The sequence below is a fragment of the Hylobates moloch genome, unplaced genomic scaffold (genome assembly GCF_009828535.3).
Source record: "Hylobates moloch isolate HMO894 unplaced genomic scaffold, HMol_V3 SCAFFOLD_14, whole genome shotgun sequence".
Taxonomy (NCBI): domain Eukaryota; kingdom Metazoa; phylum Chordata; class Mammalia; order Primates; family Hylobatidae; genus Hylobates; species Hylobates moloch.
The window spans coordinates 17,184,872-17,202,538 of NW_026652289.1; the positions used below are offsets into that span (position 1 = coordinate 17,184,872).

The 17,667-nt window shown below is 39.0% G+C and overlaps 1 protein-coding gene across 1 annotated transcript in view; it reads left to right on the top strand.

The window, feature by feature from the left end:
* The window catches only part of N6AMT1 (N-6 adenine-specific DNA methyltransferase 1), a 78,511-nt gene extending 62,273 nt beyond the window's left edge, over nucleotides 1-16,238 (top strand). The window contains exons 8-9 of the transcript XR_009209788.1: nucleotides 644-712; nucleotides 16,224-16,238. The gene's annotated coding sequence lies outside the window, so the exon portion shown is untranslated. The remainder of the gene's footprint in view (nucleotides 1-643; nucleotides 713-16,223) is intronic.
* Nucleotides 16,239-17,667: the final 1,429 nt, after the last annotated feature.

Genomic DNA, 17,667 nt, shown 5'->3' on the forward strand with positions numbered 1-17,667 from the left:
TATACATGTATATATCTACATATATATATATATGTAGATATATACATTGTAGCCACTTTTATGGTGTGGCTCATTTAAGGAAATAAACTAGGGAAATTCCTTACGTATTTTATTCCACACATGTTCTGTAAATTTTTTGTTGCAGTTGGTCTCCTATGATATCTTTTTAGAACATGAGCCAAGAAATTCAGCATTTTTAAAGCAAATTACTATTTCATATGATGTGTGATTTAAACTGTGGGTATCTTAATATTGTAATAGGACTTGGACCACAATTGCCAAATGATTAAAATAGTCGAACCTTATATTCTGCTCAATTTGGAATGATATCATTAGGTAAATTTGTAACTGCTAAGGAAATGAAAAAATACTTTATTTTCTTTGTCCCAGATGGTATATAAGATACCTCCCTGAGTGCTTCTAAACCGATTGGCTCTGCTACAAGTCAAAAAGGAAAATGACTTTTCAGAGTGTGGCTAAACTAGTGATTGGAATTCTGTAGCAGAATAAAATGTCTATAAAAGGAAGCAGAGAATGTAATATTCTACATGATAGAGTATCTCTCTTCTTTGCAGTTGTTTGTCCATATTGCCTCATTCAGTTATACTAATATTTGTGTTTATCTCACTTTTTGGTCCTCCAGGAGGTATTACTGAAGTAAGCTTCCACTATCCAGATCCAAAGAGGTGGACAGTGAAAATAACCGGAACTAGTAAGTGTTGCCACCAACAAGTGGAGAAAGGGCAAGGTCTTGAAATACCTTCTGATGTGTAAAAAAACCTTTTAAATTATACTTTAATTTGAATATATTTGATTATATTACATTTTTCTTTGAAGATTGAGCCACCAGTATATTCTAGCAGCAAACAGATGTCAGAATTGTTGTTTTTATTATTAGCGACTGGGGGAGGGGCACTGGAAATTCTTGGGAAGAGTATTCTTGGGTTTTGTGAGACTGGAAATTTGGCAGAAGTCTACTGATTTTTTCAGATAAACATTTTAGCCTCTTTTCTTCGGTACTCTGCCATTGAACTTTCATTTAGATTGTTAAGATAAAGGGGTGCAGTGGAAAAGTGGTTTGAGTTTATAGACACAATCATTGTTATTCCTCCTTCCAAATTCCTCAAACTAGGGAAGAGAAACTAGAATTTACTAAATATCTATTAAAAGTCAGTTTCTTTCACATAGGTCAACTCATTTAAATATTTCCAGAAGATTACCCAGTTTTGCTATTATCTCCACTTTTACAGATAAAGGAATAGAGGCTCAGAGAGGTTAAGAATCCTCAGTGGGGCAGCAGAGATTCAGACGGAGGTTGCGGGTTCTGGAGCCCACACCCTCTCCCTTTGTAGTGCAGTGTAATTAGTGCTAGACAATGGAATAGGTTTTGGAAGGTGTCAGTGAACCAAATGCAGGGGGCTGGGGTGGGGTGGTGGTGGGTGGAGTGGAAGGTTGGCAGGAAAAATCTTCAAAGAAAACTGAACAACGGAGTAAGTCCAAAGTCAGACAAAAACTGCATTTCAGGCATTTATTGTTTATGCTTTACTATCTTTATTAAGAGTCACAGAATTATAAATATAAGAAATGAAAATATTTGGTTTATGGAAAAGTAAGAAGAGGAAAGGAATACACTGATAGGTAGGGGAGAATGCTCAGACAACTGGGATACCTTTGGAATTTAGCCCTTGATGTACGTGTTGAGAAACCACTTTACTTGTGTATTTTACATAGGAGGTAAAACAAAAACATATGATTGCTTCAGATTCCCTGCATTTCAGCTTCCCCACATTTTTATAAGACAAAGAAACCCCCTATGGAAGACATTCAAAAAATAAGAGCCAGAAATATAGTAACCCAAAAGTTACACACTTTTTGTATGGGTGAAGGGAAAGCTTGGAAGGTTTGCTAAAAAATCAACTCACAAAAATTTAGATTAATAAAAGAAAAGGCACACAGATTTATTACTATTATGTGCATGAAGGGAATCTCAGAGTGATTGTCCAATATTCCAATGGGATACAGGTGTTTATATACTCTACTTCTTAGGGGGAATGGACATGGGGAAGTGTGGATAATTTTAGGGGGATAGTAAATGATTTTTGGGGGAAATCAGTGGGCTTGAAGAACATACAGTGGTCTCTTGGACCCACAGAGCAGTCAAGGGTTTGTGACAAAAGTCTGTCGAGGTCTGTTGACAGACTTTAGTCTTCCTTCTTGCAACATGGGTTCAGTTAATGAAAACTCAGGGAAGGGACCAGAGGTCATTGTTTTCTTCTTTGGTAGGTCCAGACTTTAGGCAGATGAGGGAACTTCAGCTTGTGTTTGGGAGAGGCAGAGGACTGAGAGGCAAGAGGTAGGGGAGGAAAACAATTCCTCTCTTTATGGTTCTGTCTGGTCTTTATGTAGATAGGGAAAAAGTCTCTTCTAAAATCTGTTGATCTCTAAAGGCCTTTAGTTCAAAATACTCATTATACCAGGGAGCCATATTTTGGGGTCAAGTTCCCTGAACTCCTTCACTTTAAAGCATTTGTACATCATGATGAAATCTGGAGATTTTCCTGTACATTTAACTTTTTATGAAAAAGACACAAATTGTTAACCCATGAATTCATATCACTTAATAAATTGACAGCCAGAATGATATTTCTGAGGCATTTTTACAATAAGAACTCATTGGGGCCGGGCGCGGTGGCTCACGCCTGTAATCCCAGCACTTTGGGAGGCCGAGGCGGGCGGATCACGAGGTCAGGAGATCGAGACCATCCTGGCTAACACGGTGAAACCCCGTCTCTACTAAAAATACAAAAAATTAGCCGGGCGAGGTGGCAGGCGCCTGTAGTCCCAGCTACGCGGGAGGCTGAGGCAGGAGAATGGCGTGAACCCCGGGGGGCGGAGCCTGCAGTGACCCGAGATCGCGCCACTGCATTCCAGCCTGGGTGAAAGAGCGAGACTCTGTCTCAAAAAAACAAAAAACAAAAAAACAATAAGAACTCATTGGTTAAAAAGTCATGTACCTTAAGTGAGATAAAGCTACTAAGTAAAGGACCTGAGAAGACTTGGTAAAGAAATCGTTAGAAAATAAAGGTAGAGCCAGGCGCAGTGGCTCACACCTGTAATCCCAGCACTTTGGGAGGCCGAGGCGGGTGGATCACGAGGTCAAAAGATCGAGACCATCCTGGCCAACATGGTGAAATTCCGTCTCTACTAAAAATACAAAAAATTAGCCAGGCATGGTGGCACCCGCGCCTGTAGTCCCAGCTACTCGGGAGGCTGAGGCAGGAGAATTGCTTGAACCTGGGAGGCAGAGGTTGCAGTGAGCTGAGATTGCGCCACTGCACACTCCAGCCTGGCGACAGATTAAGACTCTGTCTAAAAAAAAAAAAAAAGGAAGAAAAGAAAAATAAAGGTGGAAAGCTGAAGGAACTCTTTGGTAAATCCTCTACTAACTAGAAAATTCAATCAGCCAAAAGAGTGCCCAAATATTCTCATGTATTTGAGTTAATCGAATTTTTTGGTTATATAACTTTTACCTATGCTTAAATAAAAAAAAGTTAAAAGACTTCCTATATAAAGCATATAAAAATATGTATAAGTATATGAATGGCATAGATTTAAATGACTAGGGCCTTTTTTTTTTTTTTTTTTGAGCTAATAAACTGCATGATTGCTGTGTAGTTTAGATGGCACATTTTGACTTGGCAAAATGAAAGACTATGTATCCTTACATCATGGGTATCCAACAATACCCATCTAGTTTTACTTGAGGCTTTTCTATACCCTATTATTTGTTGGCTTTTCCTTGAGCAACTACCAGAGCTTCGAGAATTTCCAGCTTCTTTAAGTATTCACTAACTGAGGGTAACGAAAACATTAATGACTGATTATAGATAACCCACAGTTTTTAGGCTTGGAAATGGTAAAGACAGGACATGTGAGGAAGAACGTTGAAAACAAAACAGCAAATATAGGTCTCAGGTCAACATACCAAAAAGCAACTTTTACATTAGCCAGAACATTCCTCTGTAATTATGTTACTTCTGGCACTAAGAAATGAATCCTAGTTTCTTTCTTTCTGGTCCACTTTTTTGTAGGAATGATCTGACATGATTTGGGGAGGCCGTGAAAACCACAGTTCTTTGCCTCAATGTGGTAGCAATTAATGGTGAAGCTAAGCTGATGCTGAAAGAGCTTATTATTGAGCCCCATGGACTGTGATGCAGTCCCTGTGAGGCTCCAGGGAAACTGCAGTGGGGTCCAGCTATGGCAAGCCCATCAGGCCAACTCCTCCCTGCAACTTTTTCAGAGTATGGATTGGCTGAAAATTCCTAAGGAGAGGGTGGGCAAAGAAGGGGAAGGAGAGAAAAACACAAGGTGCTTTGAAGGTGAGGAGGGTCTCAGGCTCTGTCTAGACATTGCTCTATATTCCTGTCTGTATTAGTCAGGGTTCTCTAGAGGGACAGAACTAATAGGATATATATATATATATGTTTATTAGAGTGTTAACTTACACAATCATAAGGTGAGGTCCCACAATAGGCCATCTGCAAGCTGAGGAGCAAGGAAGCCAGTCCAAGTCCCAAAACCTCAAAGGTAGGGAAGCCAACAGTGCAGCCTTCAGTCTGTGGTCGAAGGTCCAAGAGTCCCAAAGTGGAAAAACTTGGAGTTCGATGTTTGAGGGTAAGAAGCATCCAGTACGGGAGAAAGATGGAGACCAGAAGACTCAGCCAGTCTAGTCCTTTCACGTTCTTCTGCCTGCTTTTTATTCTGGCCACATGGCTGCTGATTAGATTATGCCCACCCAGATTGAGGGTGGATCTCCTTTTCCCAAGTCTGCTGACTCAAATGTTAATCTCCTTTGGCAGCACCCTCACAGACACACCTGGGAACAATACTTTGCATCCTTCAATCCAGTTAAGTTGAGGCTCAGTATTAACCATCACACTGTCCTTATGTGCAGATGGTTGGTCACCAAGGGAGGGTTGACTTATTTATCTACACGGCAGTTTTACAAGATTTTATTAATTCCACTTTAACAATGGACACACCAGAGCTCCGAGATAGTAACTGTCATGAGTAAGGACATACAGCTAGTGAATGGGAATCTGGGATCTGAGCCCCATCTATGTTTTTGATTGCTGCACTGTCTCCCAACACTAATGGCCAAAGGATAGAAGGCTCAATTGAGAAGGGTCAGTGTTCCCTGCTACTTTTATAGACAAATTTTCTTCACTCCATCAGACATTTATTAGCAGTTACATGGTACAATTACTACTCTCAAGGAAATCCTTCATTTCCCTTTCTTAGTGACTTTCAAAGTGTATATATTTCTCAAAAATGAATATTTAAGCTTACGTTTTTCAGTTGAAATCTAGAGTTAGTAAGCAGGATCCCCAAATAAGAGAAGAGTGATACCATTTTTGTCCTCTTTGCCCAACCCTACACCTGTCATGGAGAGATCACTTGTGATTTTGTTTATAAAAGCTAATTAAATAAAAATAATACATCAATAACTTTTGAAATAGCTACTTTTTTCTTTGTTTTCTACAATTTATTGTATTCTATATCTTCCTCTTCATTATACGTTATCTTTAATTTTTTTGGAATACATCCTTGAGAAACTATTTCAGAAAGGGTAAACAAATAAGCTTTCTGAGTCCTTGCATATCTGAAAATGTCTTTATTTTGTGTTTGAAATTGAGCTGGAAATGGGATTCTAGGTTCAATGTGAATTTTTCTTGAGAATTTTGAATATAATATTCCAACATTTCTTAGCACCCAGTGTTGCTGTTGTGATTACAGACAGTAATCTAATTTTCATTCCTTAGTTTATAATTGCTGCCCCACCCCCCGCCAAACTGGAAGTGTTTAGCATTTTCTTTTTCACTGGATTTTGAAGTTTCACGTGGATATGTTTTACTGTGCTTCTTTTATTCACTCTGCATGACATATGATGGTCCATTTGAATGAAAAGATTCACGTGTTTCTTCAGCTCTGAGGAAATTTATTCAGTGACTTCAAAGTTATCATCTTATGTCTTCTGTTTTCTCTGCTTTCACTCAGGAACACTTACCAGGCAGCTGCTGAAGCTCCTGGATGCACCCTTCATGCCTTCTAGCTCTTCCTTCTTGCTTTCTGCTTCACCTTTCTTTGCACAGCATTTTAGGAGAATTGCTTAGCTTGATCTCCCAGCTCACTAATTCATTCTTCAGCTGTATCTCTTCTCTTAGGTAAATTTTAATTTTTTTAAGAGACAGGGCTCACTCTGACTCTTAGGCTGTAGTACAGTGATGTGCTTATATTTCAGTGCAACCTCCAATTCCTGGGCTCAAGTGATCCTCCTGCCTCAACCTCCCAAGCAGTTGGGACTACAAGCGTATGCCACCATGCCTGGGTAATTTTTCACTATCGTTTTTATTTTTTGAAGAGATTGTGTCTTGTTTTGTGGCCCAGGCTGCTCTTGAATTTCTGGCTTCAAATGATCTTCCAGCCTCAGCCTTTCAAAGTTCTGGGATTACAGGCATGAGCCACTGTGCCCAGCTGGATAACTTTTAAAAAATTACTATTTTTTATTTCTCTGAGATATAGATCCTGACACAAATTAATTTTAACACTCACATTCTAAATTTCCAAACTATTGAGTTTTGTTTTTCCTGGTAGTAATATTCTCGTGACTTCTTTCTGAGAGTATCACTATTGTATTAGTTTGCTAGGAACAAAGTATCACAGGCTGGGGGGCTGAAATAACAGAAATTTATTTTCTCACAGTTCAGAAGGCTGGAAGCCCAAGATCAAGGTGCCAGCACAGTTAATTTCCTCTGAGGCCTCTCTTCTTGGCTTCAGATGCCATCTCTTGCTTCCTCTTCACTTGATCTTCCCTCTGGGTGTGCACATGTCTGGTGTCTCTTTGTGTGCCCTAATCTTTATTCAGATTGTGTTACAGCCCACACTAACAGCCTCATTTTACCTTACTTAATCTCTTTAAAGGCCCCATTTCAAAATACAATCACATTTTTGAGGTACTAGGGGTTACAGCTTCAATATATAAATTCAGGGGGACATAATAATGCAGTCCATAACAACTATATATATGGTTTACTGTAAAGACCTTCCTCCCTCAATTCTTCTATGAGTTCTGTTTTCTCAGATGTTAGTTATTTAGTTGGTTGGATTTGGTGCCATTTTTTGGTGCTGTTGCTTTTACTCAAATATATGGTAATTTTTATTTTTGTTTTGCTCATCTTTGTGTTTGTCACCTGCTTGAAGATGCTGATTGTGATAACTGTAGCTCTCCTTCAGTGAATGTGTTGGAGGCATGGAATGCCCTGTTGGTGAAAGGTGCTATGTAAGGTGGCACCCTGTTCCTCCCTGGGTCAGTTTTTACCTGGACACCACTGTATTTTGGGGGCCATGGAGCTGATATTGGTGCTTTACTCCAATTGCCATTTTTTCCTGGCAGCTGTTTAGTAGGATGTGGGAGAGACTAACCAGCTTAGCATCTTCAAGGCTGCCTTCAGACCGTTCCCTATTTTTTTTTTTTTTTTTTGAGATGGCGTCTTGCTCTGTTGCCTAGGCTGGAGTGCAGTGGCGTGATCTCGGCTCACTGAAACCTCCACTTCCCAGATTCAAGTGATTCTCCTGCCTCAGCCTCCCAAGTAGCTGGGACTACAGCTGTGTGCCACTACACCCGGCTAATTTTTGTATTTTTAGTAGAGGCGGGGTTTTGCCGTGTTGACCAGGCTGATCTTGAACTCCTGACTTCAGGTGATCTGCCCGCCTTGGCCTCCCAAAGTGCTGGGATAACAGGAGTGAGCCACCTTACCTGGCTCCTTCCCTATTTTTTAAAAAAATATATTGACTCTGGGACTTCCTAAGATGCAAGTAGCTTTCTCTTGCATGTGTTTTATGCTGAGGCTTTTTTAGTTTTGTGATTCTGAAGATAAAAGTCTGTTGTCTCACTACCTTTCAGAAATTCCTCAAAATGTCTTCAGATTTCTTTTCTTCCAACATGGTGCTACATTTTTTTTGTCTTTTCATGGAATTTGGGATATATATAATATAGAATTTTAAAAGGGGCAAATATATATTTATATATAATTATTTATATATTTATATATAAATATATTTATATGCCCCTTTAAAAATTTTATGTCAATATGTATTTTTTTATACTTTAAGTTCTGGGATACATGTGCAGAATGTGCAGGTTTGTTACATAGATATACATGTGCCATGGTGGTTTGCTGCATCCATCAACCTATCATCTACATTAGGAATTTCTCCTAATGCTATCCCTCCCGTAGCCCCCCACCCCCCGACAGGCCCCGGTGTGTGATGTTTCCCTCCTCATGTCCATGTGTTCTCATTGTTCAGCTCCCACTTATGAGTGAGAATATGTGCTGTTTGGTTTTCTGTTCCTGTGTTAGTTTGCTGAGAATGATGGTTTCCAGCTTCATCCATGTCCCTGCAAAGGACATGAACTCATCCTTTTTTATGGCTGAATAGTATTCCATGGTGTATATTAGCCACATTTTCTTTATCCAGTCTATCATTGATGGGCATTTGGATTGGTTCCAAGTGTTTGCTATTGTGAATAGGGCTGCAATAAACATATGTGTGCATGTGTCTTTATAGCAGAATGATTTATAGTCCTTTGGGTATATACCCAGTAATGGGATTGCTGGGTCAAATGGTATTTCTGGTTCTAGATCCTTGAGAAATCGCCACACTGTCTTCCACAATGGTTGAACTAATTTACACTCCCACCAACAGTATAAAGACGTTCCTATTTCTCCACATCCTCTCCAGCACCTGTTGTTTCCTGACTTTTTAATGATCGCCATTCGAACTGGCATTAGATGGTATCTCATTGTAGTTTTGATTTGCATTTCTTTGATGACCAGTGATGATGAGCATTTTTTCATATGTTTGTTGGCTGCATAAATGTCTTCTTTTGAGAAGTGTCTGTTCGTATCCTTTGCCCACTTTTTGGTGGGGTTGTTTGTTCTTTTCTTGTAAATTTTTTTAAGTTTCTTGTAGATTCTGGATATTAGCCTTTTGTCAGATGGATAGATTGCAAAATTTTTCTCCCATTCTGTAGGTTCCCTGTTCACTCTGATGATAGTTTCTTTTGCTGTGCAGAAGCTCTTTAGTTTAATTAGATCCCATTTGTCAATTTTGGCTTTTGTTGCTATTTCTTTTGGTGTTTTAGTCATGAAGTCTGCCCATGCCTGTGTCCTAAATGGTATTGCCTAGGTTTTCTTCTAGGGTTTTTATGGTTTTAGGTCTTACATGCAAGTCTTTTTTTTTTGAGATGGAGTCTCGCTCTGTCGCCCAGGCTAGAGTGCAGTGGTATGATCTCGGCTCACTGCAACCTCTGCCTCCCAGGTTCAAGATACTCTCCTGCCTCAGCCTCTCAAGTAGCTGGGACTACATGCATGCACCACCATGCCCAGCTAATTTTTTGTATTTTTATTAGAGATGGGGTTTCACCATGTTGGCTAGGATGGTCTCAATCTCCTGACCTCGTGATTCACTCACCTCAGCAGCCCAAAGTGCTGTGATTACAAGTGTGAGCCACCGCGCCCAGCGCATGTGTAAGTCTTTAATCCATCTTGAGTTAATTTTTGTTTAAGGTGTAAGGAAGGGGTCCAGTTTCAGTTTTCTGTATATGGCTATCCAGTTTTCCCAACACCATTTATTAAATAGGGAATTCTTTCCCCATTGCTTGTTTTTGTCAGGTTTGTCAAAGATCAGATAATTGTAGATGTGTGGCATTATTTCTGAGGCCTCTGTTTTGTTCCATTGGTCTGTAAATCTGTTTTGGTACCAGTACCTGCTGTTTGGGTTACTGTAGCCTTGTAGTATAGTTTGAAGTCAGGTAATGTGATGCCTCCAGCTTTGTTCTTTTGCTTACGATTGTTTTGGCATATGGGCTCTTTTTTGGTTCCATATGAAATGTAAAGTAGTTTTTTTCTTATTCTGTGAAGAAGGTCAGTGGTAGTGTGATGGGGACAGCATTGAATCTATAAATTACTTCAGGCAGTATGGCCATTTTCACAATATTGATTCTTCCTATCCATGAGCATGGAATGTTTTTCCATTTGTTTGGGTCCTCTCTTACTTCCTTGAGCATTGGTTCACATCCGTTGTAAGTTGTATTCCTAGGTATTTTATTCTCTTTGTAGCAATTGTGAATGGGAATTCACTCATGATTTTACTCTCTGTTTGAATATTTTTGGTGTATAGGAATGCTTGTGATTTTTGCACATTGATTTTGTATCCTGAGACTTTGCTAAAATTGCTTATCAGCTTAAGGAGATTTGGGGCTGAGACAATAGGGTTTTCTAAATATACAATCATGTCATCTGCAAAGAGAGACAATTTAACTTCCTCTGTTCCTATTTGAATACCCTTTATTTCTTTCTCTTGCCTGATTGCCCTGGCTGGAACTTCCAATACTATGTTGAAGAGGAGGGGTGAGAGAGGGCATCCTTGTCTTGTGCTAGTTTTCAAAAAGAGAGAAGAATCAAACAGACACAATAAAAAATAATAAAGGGGATATCACCACTGATCCCACAGAAATACAGACTACCATCAGAGAGTACTATAAACACTTCTACGCAAGTAAACTAGAAAATCTAGAATAAATGGATAAATTCCTGGACACATACTCCCTCCCAAGACTAAACCAGGAAGAAATCTAATCCCTAAATAGACCAATAACAAGTTCTGAAACTGAAGCAGTAATTAATAGCCTACTAACAAAAAAAAGCCCAGGACCAGACAGATTCACAGCCTAATTCTATCAGAGGTACAAAGAGGAGCTGGTACCATTCCTTCTGAAACTATTTCAAGCAATAGGAAAAGAGGGACTCCTCCCTAACTCATTTTATGAGGCCAGCATCATCCTGATACCAAAACCTGGCAGAGACACAACCAAAAAAACAATTTTCAGGCCAATATCCCTGATGAACATCGATGTGAAAATCCGCAATAAAATACTGGCAAACCGAATCTAGCAGCACATCAAAAAGCTTATCCACCACGATCAATTTGGCTTCATCCCTGGGATGCAAGGCTGGTTCAACATACCAAATAAATAAATGTGATCCATCACATAAACAGAACCAATGGCAAAAACCACATGATTATCTCAACAGATGCAGAAAAGGCCTTCAATAAGATTCAACACCCCTTCATGCTAAAAACTTTCAATAAACTAGGTAGTGATAGAATGTATCTCAAAATAATAAGAGCTATTTGTGACCAACCCAAAGCCAATATCATACTAAATGGGCAAAAGCTGGAATTTTATATCAGTATTAAATAACTCTAGGAATGCCATTATACTATCATTCAATAGCTACTCCCAAATATCTATCTGCTCTGTGGATTCTCTTTGTGTTGGAATATGCCAAAGTATGTTAAATATGAATGTTAAGATTATTATTCATAGTAAGAATGTTAAATATATACCAGCCTTCTTAGCTTTCTTTCTTTCCCTCCCTCCCTCCCTCCTTCCCTCCCTCCCTTCCTTCCTTCCTTCTCTGTCTTTCTCCTTCTTTCCTTCCTTCCTTCCTTCCTTCCTTCCTTCCTTCCTTCCTTCCTTCCCTTTTCTTTTCTTTTCTTTCTTTCCTCTTTCTCTGTTTATCTCTTTCCTTCTTTCTCTCTTTAGAGATGAGATCTCAATTTGTTGGCTAATCTTGAATTCCTGGTCTCAAGAAATCCTCCTGCCTTGGCCTCCTAAAGTGCTGGGATTACAGGCATGAGCCATTGTGCCCAGCCTATGTCTGGATTTTCTGTACATAGTTGATTTTCTGTGCATAGGCTGGTTCACTGAAACATTGTTCAGTGTGTATTGCACAACTTAGCCTTTTCATCTTAGGGACTTAATCTTTGGCTTAGTGAAAGTCTTGCCACATGATTCCTTCTCCATCTTTGAACCTACAATAATGCATACGCTATTATTCAAACTCTGGAAAAGTGGCCTTTTGGGAGATCAGATGTGGAGGTTGCTGGTTTCCACTGGGGAGCAGACATGCTTATAAGAAGGACTGGCAGAACACAGAATGCAAAAGGAAGAAGACTGAACTGAGCCTCTGAAGGGAAATCACCACAGTGAGAATACTGTGGAAGAATGAGTATTTTTGGGGAGTGGTTTTGGCTATGGGTTATGTGCTTGATATTGTCTATTAGTTTTCAGCAATATCCTTGCCCGTCTAAGTCCCACCCTACGTTGTAGGGCTGGAATGCTAAAAATTACATTCCCAGTTTACCTCATCAGCAAGATCCAGTTTAGATTATCCCAATGTGAGGCACATATGTGAAAAACAGAAAAGGAGGGCCACTGATCTTTAGTTGCACCAGCAGGCAGGTGACAGAAGTGAGGTTTGCAAATGGTTGCTGGGTGAGCTCCTGAGAGTCAGCCCCTCTGGTACTAGCAGATATTTCTTTAAATTCATGCCCTTTTTGATTTATTGACTGTAAATTAAAGCTTCCATGACTGTTGCTGTCTCAGTCCTTTTAAAAGTTTTGTAAGTCCCTGAGTCCTTCTATTAAATTATTATTGGTTGAAATACCCAGAGTGGCTTCAGTTTTCCTGATGGAAAGCTGAGTGACCAAATGGAAATGACTTCTTCTTGAATGGGTGGAAAAATTTGTGTCCTACTGGGGGGACCTAATCTAGCACTGTACCAGAGATAGTTTCCCCAAGAGCTAAAGACATGGATACTGCTGAATGGAGAGAAGCACATTTCTGGCAGAGCAGTGTATTAGCACTGGGCTGAGGGAATATACGGATACTCCATGGCCATGGTGGCTCCAGGCATTCAGACTAGTGTGGTTTTGTTTTATACCATTTCAATAGCCTTGTAGACCATGACATTAGATAGAAGAGTAAGGCAATGAGAGAATACAAGGAAATTTGTATCCAGAAATGGATAACCTTACAAGGTTTGGATCAACTGCTACTCATTCCTTGAAGCATTTGCTTGTGTATTTTAAAGGTGATACACCCTTTGGATGGCATTCAAGATAGATACAACTGTCTATGAATTCTACTCTGTAATTAATATATTTATTGTGAGCTTTTAGCACTATATATCAAAGCATTTTAAAAAGCATTAGAATGCAAGATTTTTTTGTCTTGGAAAATTTCATCCACACAGCAGAAATTGCTTCCTCATTTCTGAATTAACTATGTATCAGCCTTATATTAAGCCATTCCTATAGGATTTGATATGGGAACTTCCAGCTGTTGCATTTTAAATGAAGTTAGTAGCCCGTCTTCAAGAACATAAATTATTTCTTTGGCTTTGCAAAAACACTGGTATGGGAAAACTGTTCAGCTCTTACATGAACTGTTAGCTGTACAAGTATTTATACCTATTATCTCCTCTCAGAGCTCAAGCTTTCTTTGGCTATGGTCTAGTTGGAAGATTTCCTCTTGTAATTCTTCACTACTTAAAAACCTTTACATAAGTAGACCATAAAATCCAAACTCAGTAGCCCATCATTTGAGACCTTCTGTTATTATGTTACTGATACATAACCATATGATTTGTTCTCTGCCTCTATATTTGGAACTTGTTTTGTTAATTTCTCCCTCTACCTTTGCTTACTTCATGCCTGTATCTTTCCTACCACTAATTTGACTGTCTAAACTTTCTTCAAAGGCCAGCTTAGATATCTTGATCTCCAAAAGTTTTCTTCAGTTCGTAATACTAATCAGCAATCCCTCTCATTATTTGAAATTATGATGAATATGTCACCTCTATAGAGCAATTGTGAATTTCTCTAGCACAATTCATTAAAGACAAAATTTTATTTTGCTTTATTGCCACTCTTTATGCACAGACTAGCAAAAGTAAAATTTGATGACTGAAATGACAGTTTTAATCTGTTGTTCTAGAGTGCTTTGAAAAATGAGTTATCCTGATGAACATTAATAATACCATTCTCTTAATTAAAACTATTAAATTTGAATAAGTTGAAATGCATTTTGTTAAATACTAATATAAAGAGCAGACAGCAAAAAATAAAATTGTCTTTATTAGCAAATGACATGGTTGTTTACATAAATAATTCTAAGAGATCTACAACCACTAGAACTCATAAGTGAATTTAGCAAAATCACGGTATACAAGGTTAATGTAAAAGATCAATTTTATTTCATATACTAGCAGTACATAATTGAAAAATGAAATAAAAACAACTGCATTTATAATAACATAAAAATATAATGTATTTATAAATAAATATATAAGCTCTCTACACTGAAAACCACAAACCGATGCCGAGGGAAATTAAACAAGACCCAAATAAAAGGAGATATACCATGTTCATGGATTGAAACATTCAATATTGTTGAGATGTTATTTCTCATCAAATTGATCTACTGATTCAATGCAATCCTCATCATGTTTCCACTAGGCTTTTTTTTTTTGGAAGGGTAGAATTTGACAAAGTCATTAAAAAATATATGGAAATGCAAGGGATCTAGAACATTTCTAAAATATTGGAAAAGAAGAACAAAGTTGGATGAATTACATTACCTGACTTCAAGACTTACTATAAAGTTGCAGTAAACAAGGTAATGTGGTCCTGAAATGAGGTTTGAAAATCAAACATCACTGGAACAGTACTCCTCATGGGAGTTCTTGTTGAGATGTTTGCCCTTGTCCCTGTCCATGCAGCCCAATTTAGATTCTGCCCTTTTGTTGGGGCCCATTACTTCTCTGCTCTCATCATCTTCCTTGTGTCTCCTCTTTCTTCATCTTGGGGGCAATCTTGTTTCAAGGTTTTGGGGGAGGCACTGTACTCTCTTCAAGTCATTTGCTCTAGCTCTCTGATTCTCTCAAACATTCTTTATAAACCTAAACTTTTCTTAGCATCCCAGAAAGACCTAGCTGATGGAAATGCATTCTAGAAGACTCTTTCACATCACCTCCTGAAATTAAGAACACAGAAAGACTGGCTGAGTGGGAAAATGGAGGGGATGGACAGGAAAAAAGTTAATCATTAGTTTTCCTGAATTTTCACCGGTATTTAGTTTTACAGGATTTAGCTGGTCAGGATATTTCTTCTTTCTTTTCTAGTATAGCAGATGCTGTGGTATGCTATCCAGATCTTTTTTCTGAACCCACGTACTTATTACCTTAGCTGTTGAAAAATTTGGAGGCTGATGGCTCTCCACTAAGGACTCTCTGCCAAAAAGAACCACATCAGCTAAGGCCACATTCCCTTATCAGGGATGACCTGCACTCACTAACTGGTCAGTGGAGTGGGGGTAAAGATGACTCAAGATAGGGGCCCTCACAGCTCCAGAGTTCTTTGTAGGATGAACTGAGGTCTCTGTGGTGACTGCATTGCAGTTCAGCTTCTCCCTCTGTCTATGGATTTTGATTCTGAGGGCAATCCCTAATAACAATTCTGCATGCTAATCTCCATCTCAGAGTGTGTCTCTCAGGAAACTGACCTGGACATAGAATTTAGAGGACACACAGATGGATTGGATATGGTGGGTAGGCAGGAAGGAATTAGGATGACTTCCGGGTTTTTCTTTAAGTAACTTAGTAGATGGTGATGTCTTTACTTAGATGCAGTAGACTAGGGGAAGTATGGGCGGGCTATGAATTCAAAGTCCTGCTTTGGTTGTGCTAATTTTGAGATGCTATTAGGCAAGAGAAGCTACCCATAGGGTGGTTGCAGATTTGATTCTGGAGCCCAGGAAGTGATGGTAGATAACACCTTTGGAAGTCATATGATATAAATGGCGTTTAAAGTCCTGTGCTGAATAAATTCACTTAAGCAGGAACCTCAGTTTAGTTCTGCCTGCCTCTGACATTTTCCAGCTGAAAGTACATTCAAGGGGCTCTGTATTTGTTTCCTAGAGCTGCCATAAAGAAGTGCCACAAACTGAGTTGCTTAAGAACAGCAGAAATTTAGTCTCACAGTTATGGAGGCTAGAGGTCTGAAATCAAGGGGTTAGTAAGGCCATGGTCACTCTGAAGCATCTGGGGAGCACCCTTCCTTGTCCTTTCCTAGCTTTTGGTGAACCCAGGCATTCTTTGGTGTGTGGCAGCATAATTTGAATCTCTGAATCTCTGCTTCCATCTTCATTCATCCATCTTCTTCCTGGATGTCTCTTCACATAACCTTTTCTCTCTGCATGTCTATGTCTGTCACAAATTCCCTTTTTAATTTTATTTTTTTGTCTTTTGCAGACCAGGAAAGATGCACCAGCCAGGCAGTCCAGCCTCTGTGGGACTGCCCAATACCTCCTTTTTACAAGTCCACCAGTCATATTGGATTAGGATTCATTCGTGACCTCATCTTAACTAATTTCATCTATAATTACCCTATTTCTAAATAAGGTGACATTCTGAGTTACTGGGGGTTAGGACTTCAACATATTTTTTTTGAGAGAACACAGTTTAACCCGTATCAGGTTCATACAAGGATTTTCTACCAAGTTTACTGAGTTAAAAGAATATCCTTAAGTTACAGTCATGTTACATATGGCATATGACATTTTACATGAACCAGCATATTAAATTCATTAAACCATTGCCTTGTAGATTTATTCTGAATAAGTAAAAGCCCACAATTCCATAATTATCTATCGTGACAACATTTCCCTTAGAAAGTAGGTGCAGAACACTTCAGAGGCATCACAGGCTGATCAGGCAGTCATGTGGGGGCACTGGAGACGTAATTCCTGGAAAACACACTCAGATTCCATGAATACGGTACTTTACCAAATTTGTATATAATAGTTGAACAGCTGACTCATGTTTCTGGATTTTTGGAAAACAGACACTACGCCATGGGACATACTGATGAGTGTACTGAAAAACAAACAAGGGAAAAGAAATCACAAAACTGCTGAAAAATCAGAGTAGGCAGAAACACTATGTACTGGCTGAGTTTTTTGGACAATCTCAATTTCAACTTTCCGTCAAGGTTTTGCTTGTTTCAGTGTTACATCATTTTTCACAGTTGTACACTTTAAAAACATGTAGCACCTATAAATACATTAGTTTCAGAGAAAAGAAAGCAGAACTTTTAAATAAAACAATGTAAAGTCGTACAGAAGCATCTACCCAGCCGAAAGAATCAGGGACTCAAAGTCAGAGACTTTTAAAGCATGTAGCACCTATAAATACACTAGTTTCAGAGAAACAAAAGCAGAGCTTTTAAATAAAACAATGTAAAGTTGTACAGAAGCGTCTACCCAGTTGAAAGAATCAGGGACTCAAAACATACTCTGCGACTGCTTTGTTTGAGAAGCTACTGAGCTGACGGCAGCCTCCAAATTTCTGACAGGTTGTGTCGATTAGGAATAGCTTGTTGTAATTCCCAAACATTTTGGTTTCAATCAACTCTTTTTACTTTGTAGAGGTATAGTTTGAGACAATTAGAAAATAGGATATGATTCTCATTAGTTTGTCCTCCTGCCCAAGTTGCAATGCAAAATTTTATTATATAATAACCAATAATATAATTCAAGAGCCTATATGATGCTGGATTTTATGGGCGGGTGGTGGGAGGGAAAACAGGCAGTGAGAAGCTAGAGCTGCTATAGATGTGGAACTGAAGCCACTATTCCATTCACAGAGTGCAAATGGAGTTTTACTGGGCTGTGGCATGGCCCAGTGATAAAGTCGG